Source organism: Dendropsophus ebraccatus, chromosome 8, assembly GCF_027789765.1.
Source record: "Dendropsophus ebraccatus isolate aDenEbr1 chromosome 8, aDenEbr1.pat, whole genome shotgun sequence".
In the NCBI taxonomy this organism is placed as follows: Eukaryota; Metazoa; Chordata; class Amphibia; order Anura; family Hylidae; genus Dendropsophus; species Dendropsophus ebraccatus.
Window position 1 is genome coordinate 23,046,503 of NC_091461.1, and position 24,394 is coordinate 23,070,896.

At 44.5% G+C, this 24,394-nt stretch overlaps 1 protein-coding gene across 2 annotated transcripts in view; it reads right to left on the reverse strand.

The window, feature by feature from the left end:
• DNMBP (dynamin binding protein) overlaps positions 1 to 24,394 on the reverse strand; it is an 85,934-nt gene that overhangs the window by 51,564 nt on the left and 9,976 nt on the right. The window contains exon 1 of one of the 2 annotated variants that reach the window (XM_069980014.1): positions 20,049 to 20,151. The exons of the other annotated variant lie outside the window; for it this stretch is intronic. The gene's annotated coding sequence lies outside the window, so the exon portion shown is untranslated. Of the gene's footprint in view, positions 1 to 20,048; positions 20,152 to 24,394 lie in introns of those variants that run through there. 2 annotated transcript variants of the gene reach the window in all.

Here is a 24,394-nt window from a genome sequence, read left to right on the forward strand (position 1 = left end):
AGGTCTTTCATCAGAGCAAAATTACTTAATCTGCCTTAAAGGTGTATTCCCATGTCAGCCTGTTTTCCCCCATTCTCAGGATCAGTATGGGTCCCAGCAGTCGGACCCCCAGTCATTACCTTGTTATCCATTATGCTATGGATAGGGGATAACAAGCCGATATAGGACATGACGGGGTACTCACTCTGGTGATTTTTTTTCTTTCAAATGAACTAGTGTCGTAAAGTTATACAAATCTGTAATTTACTTTACTTTAGAAAAAAAAAATCCTGTCTTCCTGTACTTATCAGCTGCTGTATGTCCTCCAGGAAGTGGTGTATTATTTCCAGTCTGCTCTCTGCTGCCACCTCTGTTTTTGTCCGGAACTGTCCAAAGCAGGAGAGGTTTTCTATGGGGATTTGCTACTGCTCTGGACAGTTCCTGACATAGACAGAGGTGGCAGCAGAGAGCATTGTAATCACACATGGCCACTACACGATGTATGAAGCAATAGGAGCAGAAGTCCTGAGCGCTGTGTGCACAGAGCCTTACGAGAGTACACTCTTTAGGATAAGGAGCTGATTCACGTTTCTCAAGTAAATTAACTAATGAGCAATTATAAAGTCCGTCTCCACCTATGGATTATATTAGGGAATTGCATAACTTATCTCCTAACACTTGCAGTCATTCCCACAATGTTCCGGCTTTTAACTGGATTATGGCCCATATTCAAGGATACAGCAGGAAGTTCCTGGACCCCAAAGCAACAAATGCCCCCCATTTGTCAGATGTCATTTCTAGCACTATGCTGTAGTAAGTATACAAGGGTCCTGGTGTCACTGCTCCCAAAATCCCTGCATGTGTATGTGTAGTGTACTCCAACTGGGGGGCAGACCTCCACTCTTCTATAGATATGGGGGGTCCCAGCGGTAAGAACCGCCATCATCTGGTTATCCTCCATCCACTGGATACAGAATAACTTAAGCCGGGAAAACCTTTTTAATCACAATCCACACTTATAAGACTCCCACCAGTCTGGGGTTTCACCTACTCTTGATGCAACAACGGCACGTAACATAGATGGCGACATGATTCATGTGTCCTACATGCGATGTGGCCATTCTGGATTTAGTGCTGATGACAGTCATAGCTGAATCATACGGATTACTAGCTGAATCAGGCAATGCCCAGATCCTCTGATCTTATTTCAGCCAACAAAATACCACCATATAGTGCAAAGATAATACTGCCAAATAAAAGCACACCTAATACCACCATATAGTGCAGACAATACTGCCAAATAAAAGCACACATAATACTGCCATATAATGCTATGGTAATACTGCCAAATAAAGCACACATAATACTGCCATATAGTGCTAACATAATACTGCCAAATAAAGCACACATAATACTGCCATGCAGTGCTAACATAATACTGCCAAATAAAGCACACATAATACTGCCATATAATGCTAAGGTTATACTGCCAAACAAAAGCACACATAGTACTGCCATATAGTGCTAAGATAATACTGCCAAATAAAAGCACACATAATACCACCATATAGTGCAAAGATAATACTGCCAAATAAAAGCACACATAATACTGCCATACAGTGCTAACATAATACTGCCAAATAAAGCACACATAATACTGCAATATAATGCTAAGTTCATACTGCCAAATAAAGCACACATAATACTGCCATATAATGCTTAGATAATACTTCCAAATACAGCACACATAATACTGCCATATCATGCTAAGATAATACTTCCAAATACAGCACACATAATAGCACCATAAAGTGCTATGATACTACTTCCAAATTAAGAACACATAATACTGCCATATAATGCTAATGCTGCCAAATAAAGCACACATAATATTGCCATATAAAGCACACCTACCACCATAAAGTGTTAAGATAACACTTCCAAATAAAGCACACATAACACCACCATAAAGTGCCAATATAATACTGCGGAATAAAGCACACAACACTGCCATATAGTGCCGATAATAATGACTATATAATATATTGCCCAGATTATATACAGAATTAAAATAATACAGTGTTGCCTTGGATTACGAGCATAATTTGTTCTGGGACCGTGCTTGTAATCCAAATCCACTCTTAAACCAAAGCAAATTTTCCCATAAAAAAATCACTGATATGAAGACAATCGGTTCCACAATTGGCAACCAGCATGGGGAGTATAATGTATAGCAAGAGCATAAACCTGAAAAAACAGCAGCAGTTTTTAGATACAGGATGGAACTGCAGATCCCCCATAATGCAACAGGCAAAATGGAGAAGCAGGGCTGCTGCCAGAGGTCAGTGTGGTCACATGATAGCAATGAGGAAGGGGGTGTGTTCAGCATGGACCAATCAGGAAGTGAGAATCACAGAGCTGTGCAGGAGGACAGTGACAGAAACTTTTCTATAAAGCAGTGAATGGCTGAGTGTAAGTGCAGGCACATTATAGCAGCAGTGTGTTTAGCTGAGTGTAAGTGCAGGCACATTATAGCAGCAGTGTGTATAGCTGAGTTAAGTGCAGGCACATTATAGCAGGAATGGAGAGGATGGGAAACACAAGGACTGAAAGAGACTGCAGGCAGCATGAAGGAATGAGCAGGGCAGATGTGGGCACATACATGCAGCACTCTCTGTCCAGGGAGAGAAGGTTTACAGCTATGAAGAGATTATCTCCACAGTCCTGTCCCCTGATGCAAGTCCCAGCCTGAAGAGGATCTGCTATGATGCGGAAGATACCACTGTACTTCTTTTACGAACTCATAATAATACCGCTATATACATTAATTCCCATGAAAGAAGGCAACCACTTTATAAATGGACGACTAGTGGTTAGCGCCACGGAATACAGGAGATACTGAATACGGATACTGGGCAAATAAGGCGGAACCCCGACCAGGTCCATACAATAACATGAACAGGGTTAAGTACAGGAGTACTGCAATATTTCCGGCGTTACACATGGACTAAAACCATTTAGTATGTATGAGACCTCCTGACGTTATGTCCAGGACCCTTGCCTATCTCCTTCCCATTCAGAATAAATGTCCGATCAGCCAAGCAGAGTGTGCACGTATACATGAAGGTAAGAGATAAATGATGACTGGAAGAATGTACGGCCAGCAACTATCTAAAATACATCTGAAGAAGGGGTCATGCTCTGCGGGATTCTTGTGGGCATGCTTTTAGGTGAGAGTACATTGTGTAACATCACAGCCAGCCTTACCTCAGCCTGAGATGGCTGATAACAGAGAATAATTGCACATTGTACACCCTGTGTAACTGCATTCACCGCAGTCATGGCTGACATATTGGAAGAACACCCGACCAATGTCCTGCAGAGCTGACGATGCATCATTCACATGAAGATAAGACCTGGAAGGTTCAATGCACAATCCATGAATCATCTCATATCTGTCATTCTCTATTACATTCCTGCTCTGAACCTTCTGCCAAAAAAACAAGAACTGAGCCGACTGCCCAACGCATTTGACACCAGCCCTCCCAATGCTGTTCAGTGTAATACGGTACATGTGCTGGATGTTTATAGGAGACACAGATGTGTGTGTGTGTGGGGGGGGGGGGGGGTCTATATACAAGATGACAGCCGGGAGGTGCCGCTCCATGGAGGGCGACCAGAGCCAGAAACCAGGGAGAGAACCCAGGTCCAACCGAACACTGATGGGACTACAGGCAGGTGAAGGGTCTGACCACATGGAGCCTCTATATACCACATAAACAAAGCTGACCACATGGAGCCTCTATATACCACATACACAAAGCTGACCACATGGAGACTATATACCACATACACAAAGCTGACTACATGAAGCTATATACCACATACACAAAGCTGACTACATGGAGCCTATATATACCACATACACAAAGCTGACTACATGGAGCCTATATACCACATACAGAAAGCTGACCACATGGAGACTATATACCACATACACAAAGCTGACTACATGGAGCCTCTATATACCACATACACAAAGCTGACCACATGGAGACTATATACCACATACACAAAGCTGACTACATTGAGCTATATACAACATACACAAAGCTGACTACATGGAGCTATATACCACATACACAAAGCTGACTACATGGAGCCTATATACCACATACACAAAGCTGACTACATGGAGCCTATATACCACATACACAAAGCTGACTACATGGAGCCTCTATATACCACATACACAAAGCTGACTACATGGAGCCTATATACCACATACACAAAGCTGACTACATGGAGCCTATATACCACATACACAAAGCTGACTACATGGAGCCTATATACCACATACACAAAGCTGACTACATGGAGACTATATACCACATACACAAAGCTGACTACATGGAGCCTCTATATACCACATACACAAAGCTGACCACATGGAGACTATATACCACATACACAAAGCTGACCACATGGAGACTATATACCACATACACAAAGCTGACCACATGGAGCCTCTATATACCACATACACAAAGCTGACTACATGGAGCCTATATACCACATACACAAAGCGGACTACATGGAGCCTATATACCACATACACAAAGCTGACCACATGGAGCCTCTATATACCACATACACAAAGCTGACTACATGGAGCCTATATACCACATACACAAAGCTGACTACATGGAGCCTATATACCACATACACAAAGCTGACCACATGGAGACTATATACCACATACACAAAGCTGACTACATTGAGCTATATACAACATACATAAAGCTGACTACATGGAGCCTATATACCACATACACAAAGCTGACTACATGGAGCCTATATACCACATACACAAAGCTGACTACATGGAGCCTATATACCACATACACAAAGCTGACTACATGGAGCCTATATACCACATACACAAAGCTGACTACATGGAGCCTATATACCACATACACAAAGCTGACCACATGGAGCCTCTATATACCACATACACAAAGCTGACTACATGGAGCCTATATACCACATACACAAAGCTGACTACATGGAGCCTATATACCACAAACACAAAGCTGACTACATGGAGCCTCTATATACCACATACACAAAGCTGACTACATGGAGCCTATATACCACATACACAAAGCTGACTACATTGAGCTATATACAACATACACAAAGCTGACTACATGGAGCTATATACCACATACACAAAGCTGACTACATGGAGCCTCTATATACCACATACACAAAGCTGACTACATGGAGCCTATATACCACATACACAAAGCTGACTACATGGAGCCTATATACCACAAACACAAAGCTGACTACATGGACCCTCTATATACCACATACACAAAGCTGACTACATGGAGCTATATACCACATACACAAAGCTGACTACATGGAGCCTCTATATACCACATACACAAAGCTGACCACATGGAGCCTATATACCACAAACACAAAGCTGACTACAAGGAACCCTGAGACTATACACCAGCTATTGGGGAGTGTTCTTTTGATTTTAGGATTATAGATTTTTTTGTTTTATGAGAGCCATCTTTCTTCAGGTCAACAGTATATAGAGAGATTCTTTACAGCAGTCACAAGAACCAAACCTAATGATATTGAGGATAACGGCTGAAAGGTGATCTATATTAAATTTATTAAAATATATTAAATTAAAATCAACTAGTGTCAGATAGTTATACAGATTTGAACATTACTCACTTAAGATAAAAAAAACACAATCTCAAGTCTCCCAGTACTTTTCAGCTGCTGTATGTCCTGCAGGAAGTGGTGTATTCTCTCCAGTCTGACACAGTGCTCTGCTGCCACCTCTGTCCATGTCAGGAACTGTCCAGAGCAGTAGCAAATCCCCATAGAAAGCCTCTGCTGCTCTGGACAGTTCCTGACATGGACAAAGGTGGCAGCAGAGAGCTCTGTGTCAGACTGGAAAGAATACAATTCCTGTAGGACATACAGCAGTTGATAAGTACTAGAAGACTTGAGTTTTTTTAGGGAGTAATTTTGAAATCTACATAGCTTTCTGACACTGGTTGAATACGATTTTCCCCCAGTGAACCCCTTACAGCCTTTCGGTAGGAGCAGGTGCCTCCCCCACCCTTCAACCACTTGCTGCATTATCAAGTTAATGCGACGATAACTAGGCCCAGCCCCACATTATTAGACTTTCCAGACCACATTAATCACATTTTAGAGTAAATCGTTCTGAGGCTTCCAGAGAAGAGCTGTTCTTTCTGATCATTCTCAGCTCTTTCTATGGCTGGGTTCATACATAGTCAGTCAGTAGCATGTTTAGTACTTTAGGCCAAAACCAGTAGTGGGTCCAAAACACAAAAAAGAATCCTCAAGTTGTTCTCTGTCTTGGTCCCACTCCTGGTTGTTACTAAAAATGACAACCAAAATACTACATGTGAACTAAGGCTAAGGCTATGTTCCTATGTGGACCAAAATTGTCCATTTACAAAAAAAAAAGTCCCAAAAACTGCTTTTTTTCATGTCTAAAAGGTATATTCACATGGGTAAGACATGAACCTTTTTGGATTCAGAAATTGGCTGATTATCTGTGTCCAAAAAGCGTGTCACTGTCACCTTGCTCCCATAGACATCAATAGTGATGGGGAAACACGCTTATAAGGAGGGACTCAGAAGCTACTATTGAAGTCAATGGGAGCTTCAGGACTGGATGACCCAAGCAGGGAAGCCCTCCTCTATGACTTCCATATGGGGCCTTGTTATCCTTACTTGCCCATGGACTCATAAGAAACACATCGCTCATGTAACGAATTCTCAGCTCACATGTATTCTGCAATTCTTTCTTATAGCACCCCCGCCAATACCGGATGGGAAATTCCCGCACCTCTGCCAACAATCCCAGATGCTACACAGTGGAACAATCCAGCCCAACCTGAAGTGTGCTCACTGCTGGACTGAATTATTACATGACGCGTTTAGAATTTTTTTCCAGACTCCACATTTTCCGCACCAGGTAAAGCACGCAAGGGGGTCCGATAGCAAAACATCTACTAAGACATGACATGACCGGAGACTTGTTCCCATAGGACGCTAGGTTTGTGTAAAGCTTGCCATACATATAAAATAGCTGTGACCTAGCAGCTGGCTTCATGCACATGCACACTCAACTTGGCAGAGCATGCAGCGGAAGAAAGCCTCTACCTGACTTGGATTATTACACAGCTTTGTTCTTCCATGAAGAACCCCCATGTAATTCCTCAGGGGCCAAGTTTACAGGTTGCTGCTTGAAGAAGTTCAGACATTGAGCTTCCTTCTGTCCTCCCTGAAATCTTTACACTCGGCCTTAACATCTCAGATAAGTAACACAAGGAAGGGATGCGGCATCTTTCCAGTCTGACAGAGTGCTCTCTGCTGCCATCTCTGTCCATGTCAGGAAATCCCCATAGAAAACATCTCCTGCTCTGAGCAGTTCCTGACATGGACAGAGGTGGAAGCAGAGAGCACTGTGTGAGACTGGAAAGAGATTTTTAAAGGAGACCTGTCACCCCCCGCACCGGGGTGACAGGCTCCCGACCCCCAGCTAGATCCCCTTATAGTTACCGCATGTCGCCGAGTGAGAAGCCGGCGCACGCGCTGTCCAGATGGGTCCGGCATCCATAGAGAATGAATGGAGCCGTGCGCGTGCAGCAGAGATGAGTCCAGCTCCATTCATTCTCTATGGACGCTGGACCCATCTCCACAGCGCGCGCGCCGGCTTCTCACCGGGATATCTCCGTCCCGGGATCGGCTCCGGCAGCGGGACTCGGCGACATGCGGTAACTATAAGGGGATCTAGCTGGGGGTCGGGAGCCTGTCACCCCGGCGCGGGGTCCTCGACAGGTCTCCTTTAACTAGAAGTATTTTACAAATTTATAAAACTTTCTGACACCAGTTGATCCAACAACAATTTTTTTTCACTAGAGTACCCTTAATGGTGTGTTCACACCTACAGGATCTGCAGCTGATTTTCTGCAGCAGATTTCATTTAAATAACCCTTAGGGTACGTTTACGCTTACCAGATCGGCAGCTGATTTTCTGCTGCAGATCAGCAGCAGATCCGCAGCAGATCTCATTTAAATAACTGAACACAGCATCAAATCTGCACCATCAAATCTGCTGCAGATCTGCTGCGGATCCTGTAGGTGTGAACGCACCCTAAGGGTACAAACACACACACAGCAGATACGCAGCAGATTTGATACTGTGTTCAGTTATTTAGATCTAATCTGCTGCGTATCACAGCAGTAAATACGCAGCGTATATGCCGTGTGTGTTTGTACCCTAAAACTAAAAATTTGAACAACAAACATTAGTGCCTACTCTACTGAGAGGGAATGGGCACTGTACCCGTATAACCCAGGAGTCGGGGGCACCACATACATTCTTTTATATGGGCTCCTACACATGTAAATGTAAAATACTATATTTCAGGGTGATATAATAGAGAACACATGGCTACAAGTTTTTAGAAGAAGAGAAGGGACAGGGGGTTAAAACCACATTTATTAATCATTATAAGGTCATTATGGAGCAGAGCCAGGCAGAGGGAGGATGGGCTGCTGGATCCTGAGATACGACTGTATGAAGAATGTGATATCAGAGGAAAATGGAGGACACATGGCTCCGCTCATATACTACAAGGAAGAAGAGCCATCAAAACTGGACATGCAGTTACCCAACCAGGAGTGCAAGGATGGCAGTCATATCTGGACCCTGGTGCTTGAGGTGTCCCAAAAGCCGCTAAGGCACACAAGAGGGCCCCAGATTCTCTACTGGCCCCAAGTGCTCCATGTTACCCCTCTAATAAAGCCCCTACCTTACTGCTCTCTTACCCAGTCTTAAAGTGTCTCTTTGAGGCCCCGACCTGACCGTAGCATAGACCAGAGGGGGAGACACGGAGCACATGTATAGTTTCCCCTTATATCTTTTGGAAGGACAGTTCCTACTGTTGACCCAAGTCCCTCTGTCCTCTTTAATTTCCCTCTAGATCAGGGGTGTCAAACGCAGGCCTCCAGCTGTTGCAAAACTACAATTCCGATCATGCCTGGACAGCCAAAGCTTTAGCGGGGGGGGGGGGGGGGGGGGGGATCTGAGTTTGACACCTGTGCTCTAGATTTTCATTTATAACCTTTCCACATTGCTCCAGAGTTGGTCAGTTCTAATAGACTCCAATGTGCACATTATTCCATTTTCCAATGCCATCTGGATCATGATAAAAATAGTAGTCAGATGTATACTATTACAATATTTAATTAAAGACGTATTCAGACATATAGAAATGTCCATCGAAAAAATTAGGAGCTCTAAGTTTTTACGATTTTATCCAGTACATTCATGTAAAATGCAGCCAGGACTCCTAATTCCTTATCTATACATAGAGAAAGCATGTGAGTCCTGCTCCCCCCCACATCCCCCCCACATAGAGAAAGCCTGTGAGTCCTGCTCCCCCCACATAGAGAAAGCCTGTGAGTCCTGCTTCCCTCCACAAATAGAGAAAGCCTGCGAGTCCTGCTTCCCTCCACACATAGAGAAAGCCTGCGAGTCCTGACCCCCCTCCACGCCACACATAGAGAAAGCCTGTGAGTCCTGCTCCCCCACACATAGAGAAAGCCTGTGAGTCCTGCTCCCCCACACATAAAGAAAGCCTGTGAGTCCTGCTTCCCCCACACAGAAAAAGCCTGTGAGTCCTCCTTCCCCCACACAGAAAAAGCCTGTGAGTCCTCCTTCCCCCAACCACACATAGAAAAAGCCTGTGAGTCCTGCTCCTCCCACACATAGAGAAAGCCTGTGAGTCCTGCTCCCCCACACATAGAGAAAGCCTGTGAGTCCTGCTTCCCCCACACAGAAAAAGCCTGTGAGTCCTGCTTCCCCCAACCACACATAGAAAAAGCCTGTGAGTCCTGCTCCTCCCACACATAGAGAAAGCCTGTGAGTCCTGCTCCCCCACACATAGAGAAAGCCTGTGAGTCCTGCTTCCCCCACACAGAAAAAGCCTGTGAGTCCTCCTTCCCCCAACCACACATAGAAAAAGCCTGTGAGTCCTGCTCCTCCCACACATAGAGAAAGCCTGTTGTCCTGCTTCCTCCACACATAGAGAAAGCCTGTGAGTTTTGCTCCTCCCACCAACTATGGGAAAAAGCCTGAGTCCTCCTTTCCCAACCCTATAAAGCTCCCCCTTGTGGTAGCAGGAGACAGCCATCTTTTTAATATTTATATCACTGTTAGAGTTGTGGGTCAGCAGCACCCATCAAAGGACAAGATTGTACAAAGATAACAGTCTCTCTAAGAATCCATGTGAACTTGTCCCAGGTTTCCTCCCATACTCCAACAACATATAGCAGGCCTCTGTGTTGGAGAGGGGTAAGTCATTTGTGGGGACTAATAATAATAACAGCGCTGTAGAATATGTTGGTGATATAGAAGCAATAGAAAGTAAAGTCTACAGCTTTGTGAAGGGTAGCAGCAGATTTACAGCTCTGGAAAAGAAATTTAAGGGTAATGGTTGGAGTTCCCCAGTGTATCCAGCGGCTCCATTGTATGGTATAGTCTCGCTTTACAACATTCTCCTATTCTTTTTTTTAGGACCCAAAAGCTAGCTGGGAAATATATTTGTGTATGCAGTACAATTTCAGTTTCAACAGGGGGCAGCCATATTGCCCAGGCTCCTGCTCTGCTCTAACAGCATTTAGAGAGATGCTTTACAGCAGCTACATTGACAAAAGAAACAAAAAAGACTAGAGGGGACTCAATGACTTCTAAAGGCCCTACTCCACGGAACGATTATCGGCCTTATTTGGCCGATATCGGCCGTTACGGACGCTAATAATCCTGTAGAATAGAAGGCAACGATCAGCCGACATCGTTCATGTCGGCTGATCGTTTTGTTGTTTGTCTTTCAAACATGTTGAAAGACAAACGACTCATACAGCAGCAATCTGCTGCCGTCGCTCCGCGGAAAAGGAGTGGTGGCAGCAGACCGCTGCTGTATGCTATGGGTTACCCGGACAATTTAACGATCACCCGGGCAGCCCCCCCCCAGACTCACCCGTTAGCTGCTGAATAGCGGCGGCAGCGAGTGGGAAATGGATGAAAACTGATGCACACAAACGCATCAGTTTTTTTTGCATAAAATGGACGGAAAAAAATGGCTGCAAAAATGCAGTGCGAACTCGGCCTAAGGGTGAGATTCCTAAGCATGTTCTGTGCAGCCATGGTGCATTGGGGAGCGCTAAACATCACCTATTGTGACTGGTCTAATCCTGACTTATCTATATACTGTTGAAATATGCGGGAAAGTTTACTGTACAGAACTGAAAGTTTCAGCTTATTATTAGGCTTAGTAGGCAAAAAATGCAAACTGCCAAAACTGCAACATTTTTGGATTATTATATAATCTAGATAGATGGAAAACATCACCATGTAATTCTAAAACATAAAACCTTAATTTAAGCAAGAGGCCATTTTCTGATGACGCATTCCCTTTAAGAAGCCGCGGGTATGGCACAGGCCCAGAATCTCATCAAATCCAATTAAATTGCATACAAGAGCTTTTCATAGGCACGAATCATGTCAGGTCTCATCTAAGAAGCGGATTCTTCTGACCACAAAGCCCCGAGCGCATTCCAGGGAGATCAACCACCAGCAACACTTACACCTTATACCGCAGCACTGGTTATCAGAGATAGCAGGATGAGGGAGATGGCCGCATTATAGTGTCTGAATGACAGCTAAAGGACCCTGACTGCCGATCACTATAGATGCCAATGCTGAAATACAGCGGCTGTGTGGGGTTCTGCAGTAAAACTACAACTCCCAGCATGCTCTCAGGGCCACCTTCAGAACAATGGAGGCAGGACCCCTGAAGGGCATTGTTCACACAGCAAATTGTTCAGGAATAAGGAAGAGCAAGATGCTGACAAGGTGTCTCCAAGTATTGGAAAAACAACTCAGGATCGGCTGCTGACATCTCGGTGCCAAATACCACAGGACCTAATGTATACAGTATATACATAAGCCCTTCTATGTGTAGATATATAGATACACACAGCTGTGCTCCGCAACGTTCTCCATAGCCAGAAACCCACACATGTCCACGGTTTACCGCACTTATCATCCACAATTAATTATTTACAGGTCAGAGGGCTAATGTTAGCGGGGAGAGGACCTCCGCCTCCAGCTTAGCAACCAGTAACTAGATGCCGGCTCCATGTACACACAGGCTATATAAAGAAAGCCAGGTAGTGAGAGAGGCAAATAATAGCACCAGCGGTCATGTGTGGAAGAGAAACCAGTACAAGAAAGAAGAAAGGCAATACTATAACTGCGCTTCAGCAACGGGAAAGAAGAACAATAATAATATAAAATAACATAACTTTTGATATGTTGCTGCCAATGCTGAGACTAACAATTCCTTCCACACTTGTTATTATCTATTCATTCTCCTTCCCCCAGTTCTGAGCTGCTGCTTTCTGCTGAAGACACAAAAATTTGTGTGTAAGCTTTTCTCTCCATCCCCCCCCCCCCTCCCTACTGAGTTGGCTAATGTAAACAAGTCCCTGGCAGGCTTTATCCGCAACATTGTAGCTTCTTTGTAATGCTGGGAGGGTTAATCTAAGGTCAAGTTATTGATGAACTCACCGTGATTAATCCTCCTGGCATTAAAAAGATGCTACAAAGTTGCAGATAAAGCCAGTCCGGGACTTGTTTACATCATCTGTCTCAGAAGGGAGGGGGGAGAGGGGGAGAAAGAGAGAAAAGCTCACACAGTATTTTGTGTCTTCAGCAGAAAGCAGCAGCTCAGAACCGGGGAAAGGAGACTGAACAGATAATAACAAGTATGAAAGGAATTGTTAGTCTCATCATGGTCAACAGCATATCTAAAAATTATTGAAAGTTTGAGTGGAATACTGCTTTATGCTAGATTCACACGTATCGTATCAGATTTCACGCTGCAGCAGATACCAATCTGTCATTTTCAATGAGATTACATATTCGCAGCGAGTGTCAATGTCAGGCCCCTTAATCCGCCTCCGGAACATACGTGAAATCAGCTGCGGATAGAGTATGTGCCCTAAAGGGAATCTGTCAGCACCTGACCTGACTTGCTGACAGCGTTATATAGGTCACAGCACCCAATTCAATATGGTACCTGTAGTTCATCCGTCCATGTAGCAGAAAAGTTCAATCTTATGGTGCGTTTACACGTAACGATTATCGGCCAAATCGGCTGATCGTTATGAAAAAAAAAAAAAACGTTACTCCGACATCGTTAATCGTATGATCGGGCCAATTATCGCTTCGTGTAAACGCAGCATTAGTGTGCCCAAGTGTCAAATAGAAGTTGCGGCTCTCAGTCCCTCCTCCTTTCGAATAATAATTTTATATCGGCTTCCAGTTGATGACATGGGTGACCTGTGTCCTATAATCATTTAAGAGCAGTGAAGCTTACTTCAGTCAATGCGCGTGCGTCGCTATTCCTGGCTACAGCACTTTAGGATGCAGGACGCTCGCGTCATCAGAACTGGAGGAGAAGGAACCAAGGAGGAGGCGGTCACAAATTACAATAACACTTTAATGTGAGTAAATAAAACTTGGTCCATATACCATTAGTAACATACACTAAATTTTTTTAAAAATTTAGCGTTAACATTCAAAAGTTAACATTTTGAAAATATTTTTTTTAAAAAACCCCAAAACATCAATAATACATTTGGAAAGGAAAGTGGAAAATCCGGGTACATAGGAATCCCTTGTTACAAGACGAAAGGAATAGTAAACATGGCCTGAGCCAGCGATTTTCCCCTGGAATCCCTCAATATATTACAGTCCTGCTCGCTCTGATTTTTTTTTTTACATTTGCAAATGACATCTGGGAAAAGGAAACATATTGGGCGTTAGCTGCTCGGCCCTGGAAAAAAAAAATCCAACAACCTATGTGTGTATTCGTGCAGTTGGCTGGTGTCAGGGAGTCCTCTGCTGCGGCTCAGGACATGCTGAGGCAGTCAGGAATTCCTCCTGCAATCTCCAGACATCTCAGGATTTCACCAGAGCTGCAGGGCCTGAACAAGGCCGCAGGTCTAGCGTCTTATTACTAGAGTGTTGCACACAGCTGCGGTTTATAATGTATGCAGTCTAGGCAATGCCTCCCCCGGGTGTTCAGGACCTCTGCTTGCTGGTCTCGGTTACATCCACCCTATGCCAATGATTGTATCCTGTCTAGATAATCCGCTGACTCCCGGCCAAACCCCCCTCTCCCGGCCTCATCTGACTCTGCTCCAGGTAAGTTGTATGGTATAGTGAACATGTGATCCAACTGCAGCAAAGCCTCAGCTGTTCAGTGTTCTGCATCTGGATGGGGTTTATGTGCACAATGGTTTAGGTCAGGAATGGGGAACCTTGGCTATCCAGCTGATGAAAAACTACAACTCCTATCATGGCTGGACTGCCAAAGGCTATAAAAGAAAAAAAAAACTCCCTTAGGGTACTATTACACGGAACGATAATCGGCCCGATTCGGCTGATTATCGCTCCATGTAATAAATACAACGATCAGCCTGATCGTTGTTATAGGTTTGGACCTATTTTCGTCAGGCGCCGACCACGCACCGCTACGTGTAATAGAGGTGCCCGGCCTGACTGACGATATACATTACCCATCCAAGTTCCAGGGCTGCTGCGGCGATCTTCTTCTCCCCGGGTCCTGCGCGCTCTAGCTTCAGAGTGGCCTGTCAGCTGACAGGCCGCTGGCCAATCACAGGCCGCGGCGGTCCCGGCCTATGATTGGCTGAGCGGCCTGTCAGCTGACAGGCCGCTCTGAAGCTAGAACGTGCAGGACCCGGGGAGAAGAAGACCGCAGCAGCAGCCCTGGAACGTGGATAGGTAATGTATGTAGTTTAAACAAGGGCTGCAAGGACATCGGTAACGATGTCCCTGCAGCCCTTGTTTAACGATTATTGGGCCGTGTAATAGGTCCAGTAAACGAGCGACGATCTAGCAGATCGCTGCTCGTTTACTGGTATTATCAGGCCCCCATCGGCCCGTGTAATACCATCCTTATTTTCAAGAAACTTCCAGATCTTTTTGCTTTTGGGATGTACTTTGGACATCGTATAAAACTATTTTTGGGCTTTTGTGAAAATATAGCTCCCATAAATTTCACATTTTAAAGAGGATGTACAATCAGGTACATCCTCTTTAATCTGACCCAGGGATAGAACGGCGCCGTTACAATCTATACCACTTTCTGCAGGACATACAGCAGCTGATAAGTACTAGAAGACTACAGATTCTTAAATAGAAGTAATTTACAAATCTGTACAGTCATGGCCAAAAGTTGAGAATGACACAAATATTATATTTTCACATGATCCGCTGCCCTGTTTTTATGTGTGTTTGTCAGATGTTTTTAATACATACAGAAATATAATTGCAATCATATTATGAGTAACAAAAGCTTATATTGACAGTTACAATGAGTTAATGCAGCAAGTCAATATTTGCAGTGTTGACCATTCTTCAGGACCTCTGCAATTCTCCTTGGCTGCTCTCAATCAACTTCTGGACCAAATCCTGACTGATAGCCGTCCATTCTTGCACAATCAGTGCTTGCATTTTGTCAGAATTTGTTAGTTTTTGTTTGTCCACCCGTCTCTTGATGATTCACAAGTTCTCAATGATTCACAAGATCTCAATTAAGATCTGGTGAATTTCCAGTCCATGGACCCAAAATCTCTATGTTTTGTTCCCTGAGTCATTTAGTTATCACCTTTGCTTTATGGCAAGGTGCTCCATCATGCTGGAAAAGGCATTGTTGATCGCCAAACTGCTCTTGGACGGTTGGGAGAAGTTGCTCTTGGAGGACATTCTGGTACCATTCTTTATCCATGGCCGTGTTTTTAGGCAAGACTGTGAGAGACCGGAATCCCTTGGCTGAGAAGCAACCCCACACATGAATGGTTTCAGGATGCTTTATAGTTGGCATGAGACAAGTCTGGTGGTAGCGCTCACCTCGTCTTCTCCGAATAAGCTGTTTTCCAGAAGTCCCAAACAATCGGAAAGGGGATTCATCAGAGAAAATGACTTTCCCCCAGTCCTCAGCAGTCCACTCCCTGTACCTTTTGCAGAATATCAGTCTGTACCTGATGGTTTTTCTGGAGAGAAGTGGCTTCTTTGCTGCCCTCCTTGAGACCAGGCCTTGCTCCAAGAGTCTCCACCTCACAGTGCATGCAGATGCACTCACACCTGCCTGCTGCCATTCCTGAGCAAGCTCTGCACTGCTGGTAGCCCGATACTGCAGCTGAAACACTTTTAAGAGACGGTCCTGGCGCTTGCTGGTCTTTCTTTGGAGCCTTTTTGGCAACAATGGAACCTCTCTCCTTGAAGTTCTTGCGATAATGCGATAGATTGTTGACTGAGGTGCAATCTTTCTAGCTGCGATACTCTTCCCTGTTAGGCCATTTTTGTGCAGTGCAATGATGACTGCATGTGTTTCTTTAGAGATAACCATGGTTAACAGAAGAGAAACAATGATGCCAAGCACCAGCCTCCTTTTAAAGTGTCCAGTGGTGTCATTCTTACTTAATCATGACAGATTGATCTCCAGCCCTGTACTCATCAACACCCACACCTGTGTTAATGGAGCAATCACTGAAACAATGTTAGCTGGTCCTTTTAAGGCAGGGCTGCATGGTGTTGAAATGTGTTTTGGGGGATAAAATTCATTTTCTAAGCAAATATTGACTTTGCAAGTAATTGCTGTTAAGCTCATCACTCTTATAACATTCTGGAGTATATGCATTAAAATTGGCATTTTAAAAACTAAAGCAGTAGACTTTGTAAAAATTAATATTTTTATCACTCTCAAAACTTTTGGCCATGACTGTAAAAGTTTTTGACACCAGTTGATTTAAAATATTTTTCCCCCTTTAAATTACATACAAAAATATGACCTATACAGACCCCCAATGGGATATAAAAAAAAAAAAAAAAAAAAGTTCAAAAGGGGTATTCTGCTCAAACATAACTTTTGATATGTTGCTGCCCATGGTGAGACTACAAATTCATTCCATACTTATTATCTATTCAGTCTCCTTCCCCCAGTTCTGAGCTGCTGCTTCCTGCTGAAGACACAAAAATCTGTGTGTGAGCTTTTCGCTCTGCTCCCCCTCCCTTCTGAGACAGCCGACATTAACAAGTCCCTGATTGGCTTCATCTGCATTTGGGAGGAGGGGAGACAGACAGAACAGGTTACACACAGATTTTTGTGTCTTCAGCAGAAAGCAGCATTGGAGAACTGGAGGAAGGAGACTGAATAGATAATAAAAAGTATGGACGGAATTTTTAGTCTCACTATGGACAGCAACATATGAAGAGTTACGTTTGAATGGAATACCCCTTTAAATTACTATTTGGGATCATAACCTGAATGTCAACAAGAAGATTTCTACTTTCTGACAACAAGCAGAGATCTTAGGCCACTTGGGTAAGTTCATGGGCCAACAGGAGTCTAGAATTCACAGGTAATGGCCCATAGAATACAATAGGTTTAATTGCAGGCAGAATACAGACAAGTGCAAGGAGCCTTAGGTATGATGAAGAAGTGAAATGCAAACTGTGAAAGTGGCAGAACCAGCCAAATGATTAACCCTAAGGGGGAGCAGAAGGCCTTAAAACCCCCCAGACAGCAGGAGTACAGTAACCGACTGACTCCACAAATCATTCCCTGACAGTCAGCGCTGTGAGGTGTCCAGCCTGCCCACACATGTCCCTGAATACAGCGAGTCCAGCGTGGCAGCCTTGCTGTAAACAACTGTCCAGCTGGGCCGCTCTCTATCAGGGATGAGTAAGGTGGAGCGTAATAAGTGTTATAATAGGTCAGCATGTCCTGACAGCCGGTCATGGGACCATTATTGTTCAGGAATGCCAGGGAAGCTAAATGGTAAACAAAGCGCAGGAGAGGATGGCACTGCTGCTGCTGCCAGCCCCCATACTATAGCTGCCCGGAGTGCTGAGGCCGGTGGATTCATTCTCTCAGTAGAAGCATCTGGTGGGGACAATGCTCAGTCTGTGTTTGGCCCAGGAGCGCTGGCAGGTCTGCCGGGCACTATTTATTGGCACATGTGATGCACAATTACCCAGTATCAGATCTCTTACATCCAGGGGGCCAGCCCCACATTCACCATTGTTCTGCCCTGTGAAAACCGCTGCCAAATAGGCAGGAGAGCCGGGTATATTGTGTCCGACCCTCCCGTCATTTATCTTCAGGTATGCTGAGAATTACAATGAGTCCAGTCCTAGTTACTATACAGATCACGCGGCTTCTGCTTCTCCTCCACCACCCGCCGACCTAACCGTACAATATACCATGACACATATACATGGTTATATATAATGGGATTCAATGGTATGGAGGGGGGTGGCAGAGGCAGCAAGGCCAAGATGCCAGCGAAAACCCACATAAGAGACAATACTGCAAATATTCAGCTTCCTCTAAGACCCCAATGGAGTTTGGGGAGGTGATACATCCATAAATCATGAGCTAGTATTAACCCCTCACCCCACTGGACCACCAGGGATGCTGATTTTAAAACCTTACTGCCCTAAACCACCTGGGATGATTATAATACCTTACTGCCCTGGACCACCAGTGATGCTGATTAGAACATGTTACTGCCCCGGACCACCAGTGATGCTGATTATAATACCTCACTGCCCAGGACCACCAGGGATGCCGATTATAATACGTTACTGACCTGGACCACCAGGGATGCAGATTATAATACCTCACTGCCCCGGACCACCAGGGATGGTGATCATAATACCTCACTGCCCAGGACCACCAGGGATGCCGATTATAATACGTTACTGACCTGGACCACCAGGGATGCAGATTATAATACCTCACTGCCCCGGACCACCAGTGATGCTGATTATAATACCTCACTGCCCAGGACCACCAGGGATGCTGATTATAATACCTCACTGCCCAGGACCACCAGGGATGCCGATTAGAACACGTTACTGCCCAGGACCACCAGGGATGCCAATTATAATGCCTCACTGCCCAGGACCACCAGTGATGCTGATTATAATACCTCACTGCCCAGGACCACCAGTGATGCTGATTATAATGCCTCACTGCCCAGGACCACCAGTGATGCGGATTATAATACCTCACTGCCCAGGACCACCAGGGATGCTGCTTATAATACCTTACTGCCCTGGACCACCAGGGATGCCGATTAGAACACGTTACTGCCCAGGACCACCAGGGATGCCAATTATAATGCCTCACTGCCCAGGACCACCAGGGATGCCAATTATAATGCCTCACTGCCCAGGACCACCAGTGATACTGATTATAATACCTCACTGCCCAGGACCACCAGGGAGGCTGCTTATAATACCTTACTGCCCTGGACCACCAGGGATGCTGTTTAGAATACCTCACTGCCCAGGACCACTGCATATAATACCTTACTGCCCCGGACCACCAGGGAGGCTGCTTATAATACCTTACTGCCCAGACCACCAGGGAGGCTGATTATAATACCTTACTGCCCTGGACCACCAGGGAGGCTGATTATAATACCTTACTGCCCCAGACCACCAGGGAGGCTGCTTATAATACCTTACTGCCCTGGACCACCAGGGATGCTGCTTATAATACCTTACTGCCCCAGACCACCAGGGAGGCTGCTTATAATACCTTACTGCCCTGGACCACCAGGGATGCAGATTATAATACCTTACTGTCCCAGGATACTAAGGGGAATTGGCCTGGGATGGTGGTCTTGCTTTACTCGCCCATGCAAAGTGAGTCTGACACAAAAATGTGGGCAATAACATAAGTGGAGGAAGCACAGGACAGTCTACTTCACATCACATATGTGAGGACTACTTGGGCGTGAGGAATCAGAGTGTGAACTTTCATTATTATACAGCTAGGAAGAGAAAAGAAGAAGTAGAGAGAAGATATTTAGCATGCAGCTAGAGCAGAACTTACTTGATTCTATAATTTGCCCTCTAGAACACAAACTTTACACAGTCCTATATATCAGATCACCTATATAACCAGCAAGCCATTGGGTGCCGTTGAAACACAGCACCATACATATGACTGTGGTGGTGCCTGGTATTACGGCTCAACCCATTCACCTGACACAAAGCTTGGGGGGAGATTTATCAAACATGGAGTAAAGTGAAACTGGCTCAGTTGCCCCTAGCAACCAATCAGATTCCACCTTTCATTTTCCAAAGAGTCTGTGAGGAATGAAAGATGGAATCTGATTGGTTGCTAGGGGCAACTGAGCCTGTTTCACTTTACTCCATGTTTGATAAATCTCCCGCTAGGGTCCATTTACATAGAAAGATTATCTGACAGATTGGCTTCAAATGTTTGGCAGATAAAGTCAGAAACAGACTATAAACAGGGAACAGGTCATAAAGGAAAGCCTGAGATTTCTCCTCTTTTCAAATCCATTCCTGGCCTTGGCTTTAAATCTTTGGCAGATAATCTTACTATCAGGTTTAAAGGGGAACCGTTGACTTTCTCTTTTCTGAAATCAACTTGTCTCAGAAAGTTATATCGATCTGTAATTTAATTCTTTTTTTTTTTTTTTTTTTTTTTAATCTCAAGTCTTCCAGTACTTATGAGCTGCTTTACGTCCTGCAGGAAGTTGTGTATTCTTTCCAGTCTGACACAGTGCTCTCTGCTGCCACCTCTGTCCATTTAAGGAACTGTCCAGAGCAGGAGAGGTTTTCTATGGGGATTTGCTACAGCTCTGGACAGTTCCTGACATGGACAGAGGTGGCAGCAGAGAGCTATGTGTCAGACTGGAAACAATACATCACTTCCTGCAAGACATACAGCAGCTGAAAAGTACTGGAAGACTGGGTATTTTTAAATACAAGTAAAGTACAAATCTATATTACTTTCTGACAGTTGATTTGAAAGAAAAAGATTTTCGCCAGAGTACCCCTTTAATGTCAGCTCTTCCACAATGTATAATATATGACAATACAAAGCAAAAACATAAAAGAGACATAAAATATATATTCATAACACAACATTTTAAAGGGAATACTGGTTTTTCAAGACGTTAATGATAACCTGTCAGTAAATACTGCCAGACCATAAAGTCAGATTATTGTAGAGAGTCTGGCTGATAAGGAAGAACAGTAGTAAGAAGTAATATAGATAACAAGATAACTGTCAATGTGACAGGCCTGTAAAAGAACACAGATAGATCTGCTCAAAGTATCACTAATATGAGAAGTTCGACTACTTCTTATACAAAAAATAAGGCAACTTTCTCCCAGAAATGGCACCACACCTGTCAAGTGGGTTCTGTCTGGTACTGCAGCTCATCTTCACGAAGGGGTCGTTAAAGAAAAAAAATTCTTTCAAATCAACTGGTGCCGGAGATTTGTAATTTACTTCTATTAAAAAATATCAAGTCTTCCAGTGCTTATCAGCTGCTGTATGTTCGGCAGGAAGTGGTATTCTATCCAGTCTGGAGAGCAGGCGAGGTTTTCTGAGGGGATCTGCCACTACTTTGGACAGTTCCTCAAATTGACAGAGGCGGAAGCAAAGAGCATTGTGTCCCACTGGAAAGAATTCACCACTTCCTGCAGGACATACAGCTGCTGATAAGTACTTGAAGACGCAAGATTTTTTTAAAATAAAAGTAAATTACAAATCTCTGGCACAAGTTGATTTGAAAGAAAAAAAAAATCGTGAACAAACCCTTTAAAGAGGGGCAAGCTGCAATACCAGACACAACCATTGGACAGGTGTGGCGCTGTTTAGGTTTTCCAAACCCTGTGCAAATAGACGGCGTCTAGACACACGACTATTTACCCTATTAACAAGCACAACAGACTTGGTCAAACAGAAGATGGGCGACTGCCAGATACGACTCGTGCCTCTTATCTACAGGGTGAACAATGGGGTCAGACAGGTAAGAGTACAGCTTGCCAGAGACATACTATACCTTAATAAAAGCATCATATGCGGACTGACAGCTTCTATGGATTTAAGACTGTCGACAGTGATCATTTTAAGATAAACTAAAAAGCAGAATTAATGCACATAAGGCATTTTAAGAGTTAAAGGGGTTATCCAGCACTACACAACAAGGCCACTTTCTCCCAGAGACAGCAACACTCTTGTCTCCAGGTCAGGTGTGGTTTGCAATTAGGCTCCATTCACTTCAATAGAACTTGCAAAACCTGCACCTAAAGTGGAAACAAGAGCGGTGCTGTCTCTGGAAGAAAGTAGCCATGTTTTTGAAGCACTGGATAACCCCTTTAAGAGGTAGATCTTAAAGGGGTTATCCAAGACTAGAAAACCTAGCTGCTTTCTTACAAAAACAGCACCACCCCTGTCCTCAGGTTATGTGTGGAAATACAACTCAGCCCCATTTACTTCAATAGAATTAAGCAGCAATACCGCACAGAAACTGAGGACAGGAGAGGCGCTGTTCCTCAAAGAAAGCGGCTAGGTTTTAAAATTTTTGCATAACCCCTTTAAACCTGTGCCCTGAGGGGGGGGGGGGGGGGGGGGGGGGCGCTTTATTCTGTGCTCACTGGTGCCCCCTACAGAATAATGCACAATGAATGCGAGGGATAACTACTTGATCGGAAGAGTGGCTGTCATTAGTCACTGTTCTGACTATATGTTACACTACTACTATATACTGCCCCCTATGGGCATCAGTAGTAACTTACATTTTTAAGCGGCCTCTTAAAGGGTTACGCCGCATACTAAGTCATATGACACAATGAATTGCAGGGGTTTATGGAGACCTCTGCAGAGGAACAGATGTTCTAGAGGAAAAAAGTGAGGATAACAGGAAAGTCCACAAATATGAGGGCTACCCAGTAATGAGAGAGTCATGGCGGTTATCTATCTGCTGATACGGGAAATTTTTACAGCCAGGATGTCCAGGAAAACATAGAAAGGACACAGGGAGGCGAAGACTCAGATCTAGCAAGAGTAACTCATTCTAGAACAGGGACGGGGAACCTACCGCCCTCCCGCTGTCGCAGAACTACAATTCCCATCATGCTCTGACAGTCAAACAGTTGGAAAGCCACATTCCATCGACCCAATCAATCACCCGGATCAATGGAAGGTGAACCACGGCCAAGGGTTTTCGCTGTGGTATGTTCACATTCAGGTGGAATTCCACAGCGGAACCTTCCGCCGCGGAATCCTGCCTGTCTCAGTGTCCCATAGCCTGTCTATGGGAGAGCGTGCGCTCCTCTGCTCAAAGTAGTGACATTACCTGCTCAGTATAAGGTCAATGTACAGCCCGTTCCTACATACTATACAGCTGATGTGCCTAGTCACACTGCTCCACCACACATGCTGGATTCAGTGTATGTGATGTTGGCGGACGAATGACGACTAGGATCATGTGACCTGCATAGACAACTGCAACATCGGATTGTTCTGGGACGCTGAAGTGGTGTTCCAGGAGAAGAAAAAAAATAGAGAGATTTTTCACATTACTTTATTAAAGAAATTGTATTGATTATTTTTTTCCCAATAACTTTTACGTTAGGCGGAGGCATAAGAGGCCCCTCTACTGCCACCAATGGCTGTGTCGGGAACTGCAGGGTTGCACAAGATACATATAACTGCAGTGACAGAACTACAAATTCTTAGAAATCAGAATTCCCTAAACCCCCTCCAATCTACGTACATGACCTACAAGAAATGCCAGAAACTCCTTCCTTCTAGTCAATGAATAAAAGACTATTCCCATAATAATCCCACACAGCTCTGTAGGAATGAATAGTACTAGAAGCCTCGTCACAAAAGCCAATTTATGACCATAACAAGAACTAGTGGGAGGCTCGTCATACAATAGGTCCGGGCCTACGTGAGTGTCCTAGGAAAGCTGCAAATCTGTAAGGAAGACTACAAGGCAATGTTAGAGCCTCCTCCTCAGATGGTAACGTCCTTACGCTGGTGACGTCCAGACAGATACAAAAGATACAGGGAATGCGTCACTGCTATACAGAATGCCAACACTACTAGAAATCATGCTTTCATCTGTGATTCATTCAAACTAGAAGTCGCAGAAATTTATACCCGATGATCGCCACCAGCAAAGCCCATGAGAGAAGAGGTAGTCACAGAAGGCTACGTACCCAATTAACCCCCAGAACAGAACATAGCGATAGAGAGGGGGGTCACACAGTAATATAGAGGGCTCAGTCATAGTGATATAGAGGGGTCACACATTGCAATAGAGAGGGGGCTCACACATAGCGATAGAGAGGGGGCTCACACATAGCGATAGAGAGGGGGCTCACATATAGCGATAGAGAGGGGGGTCA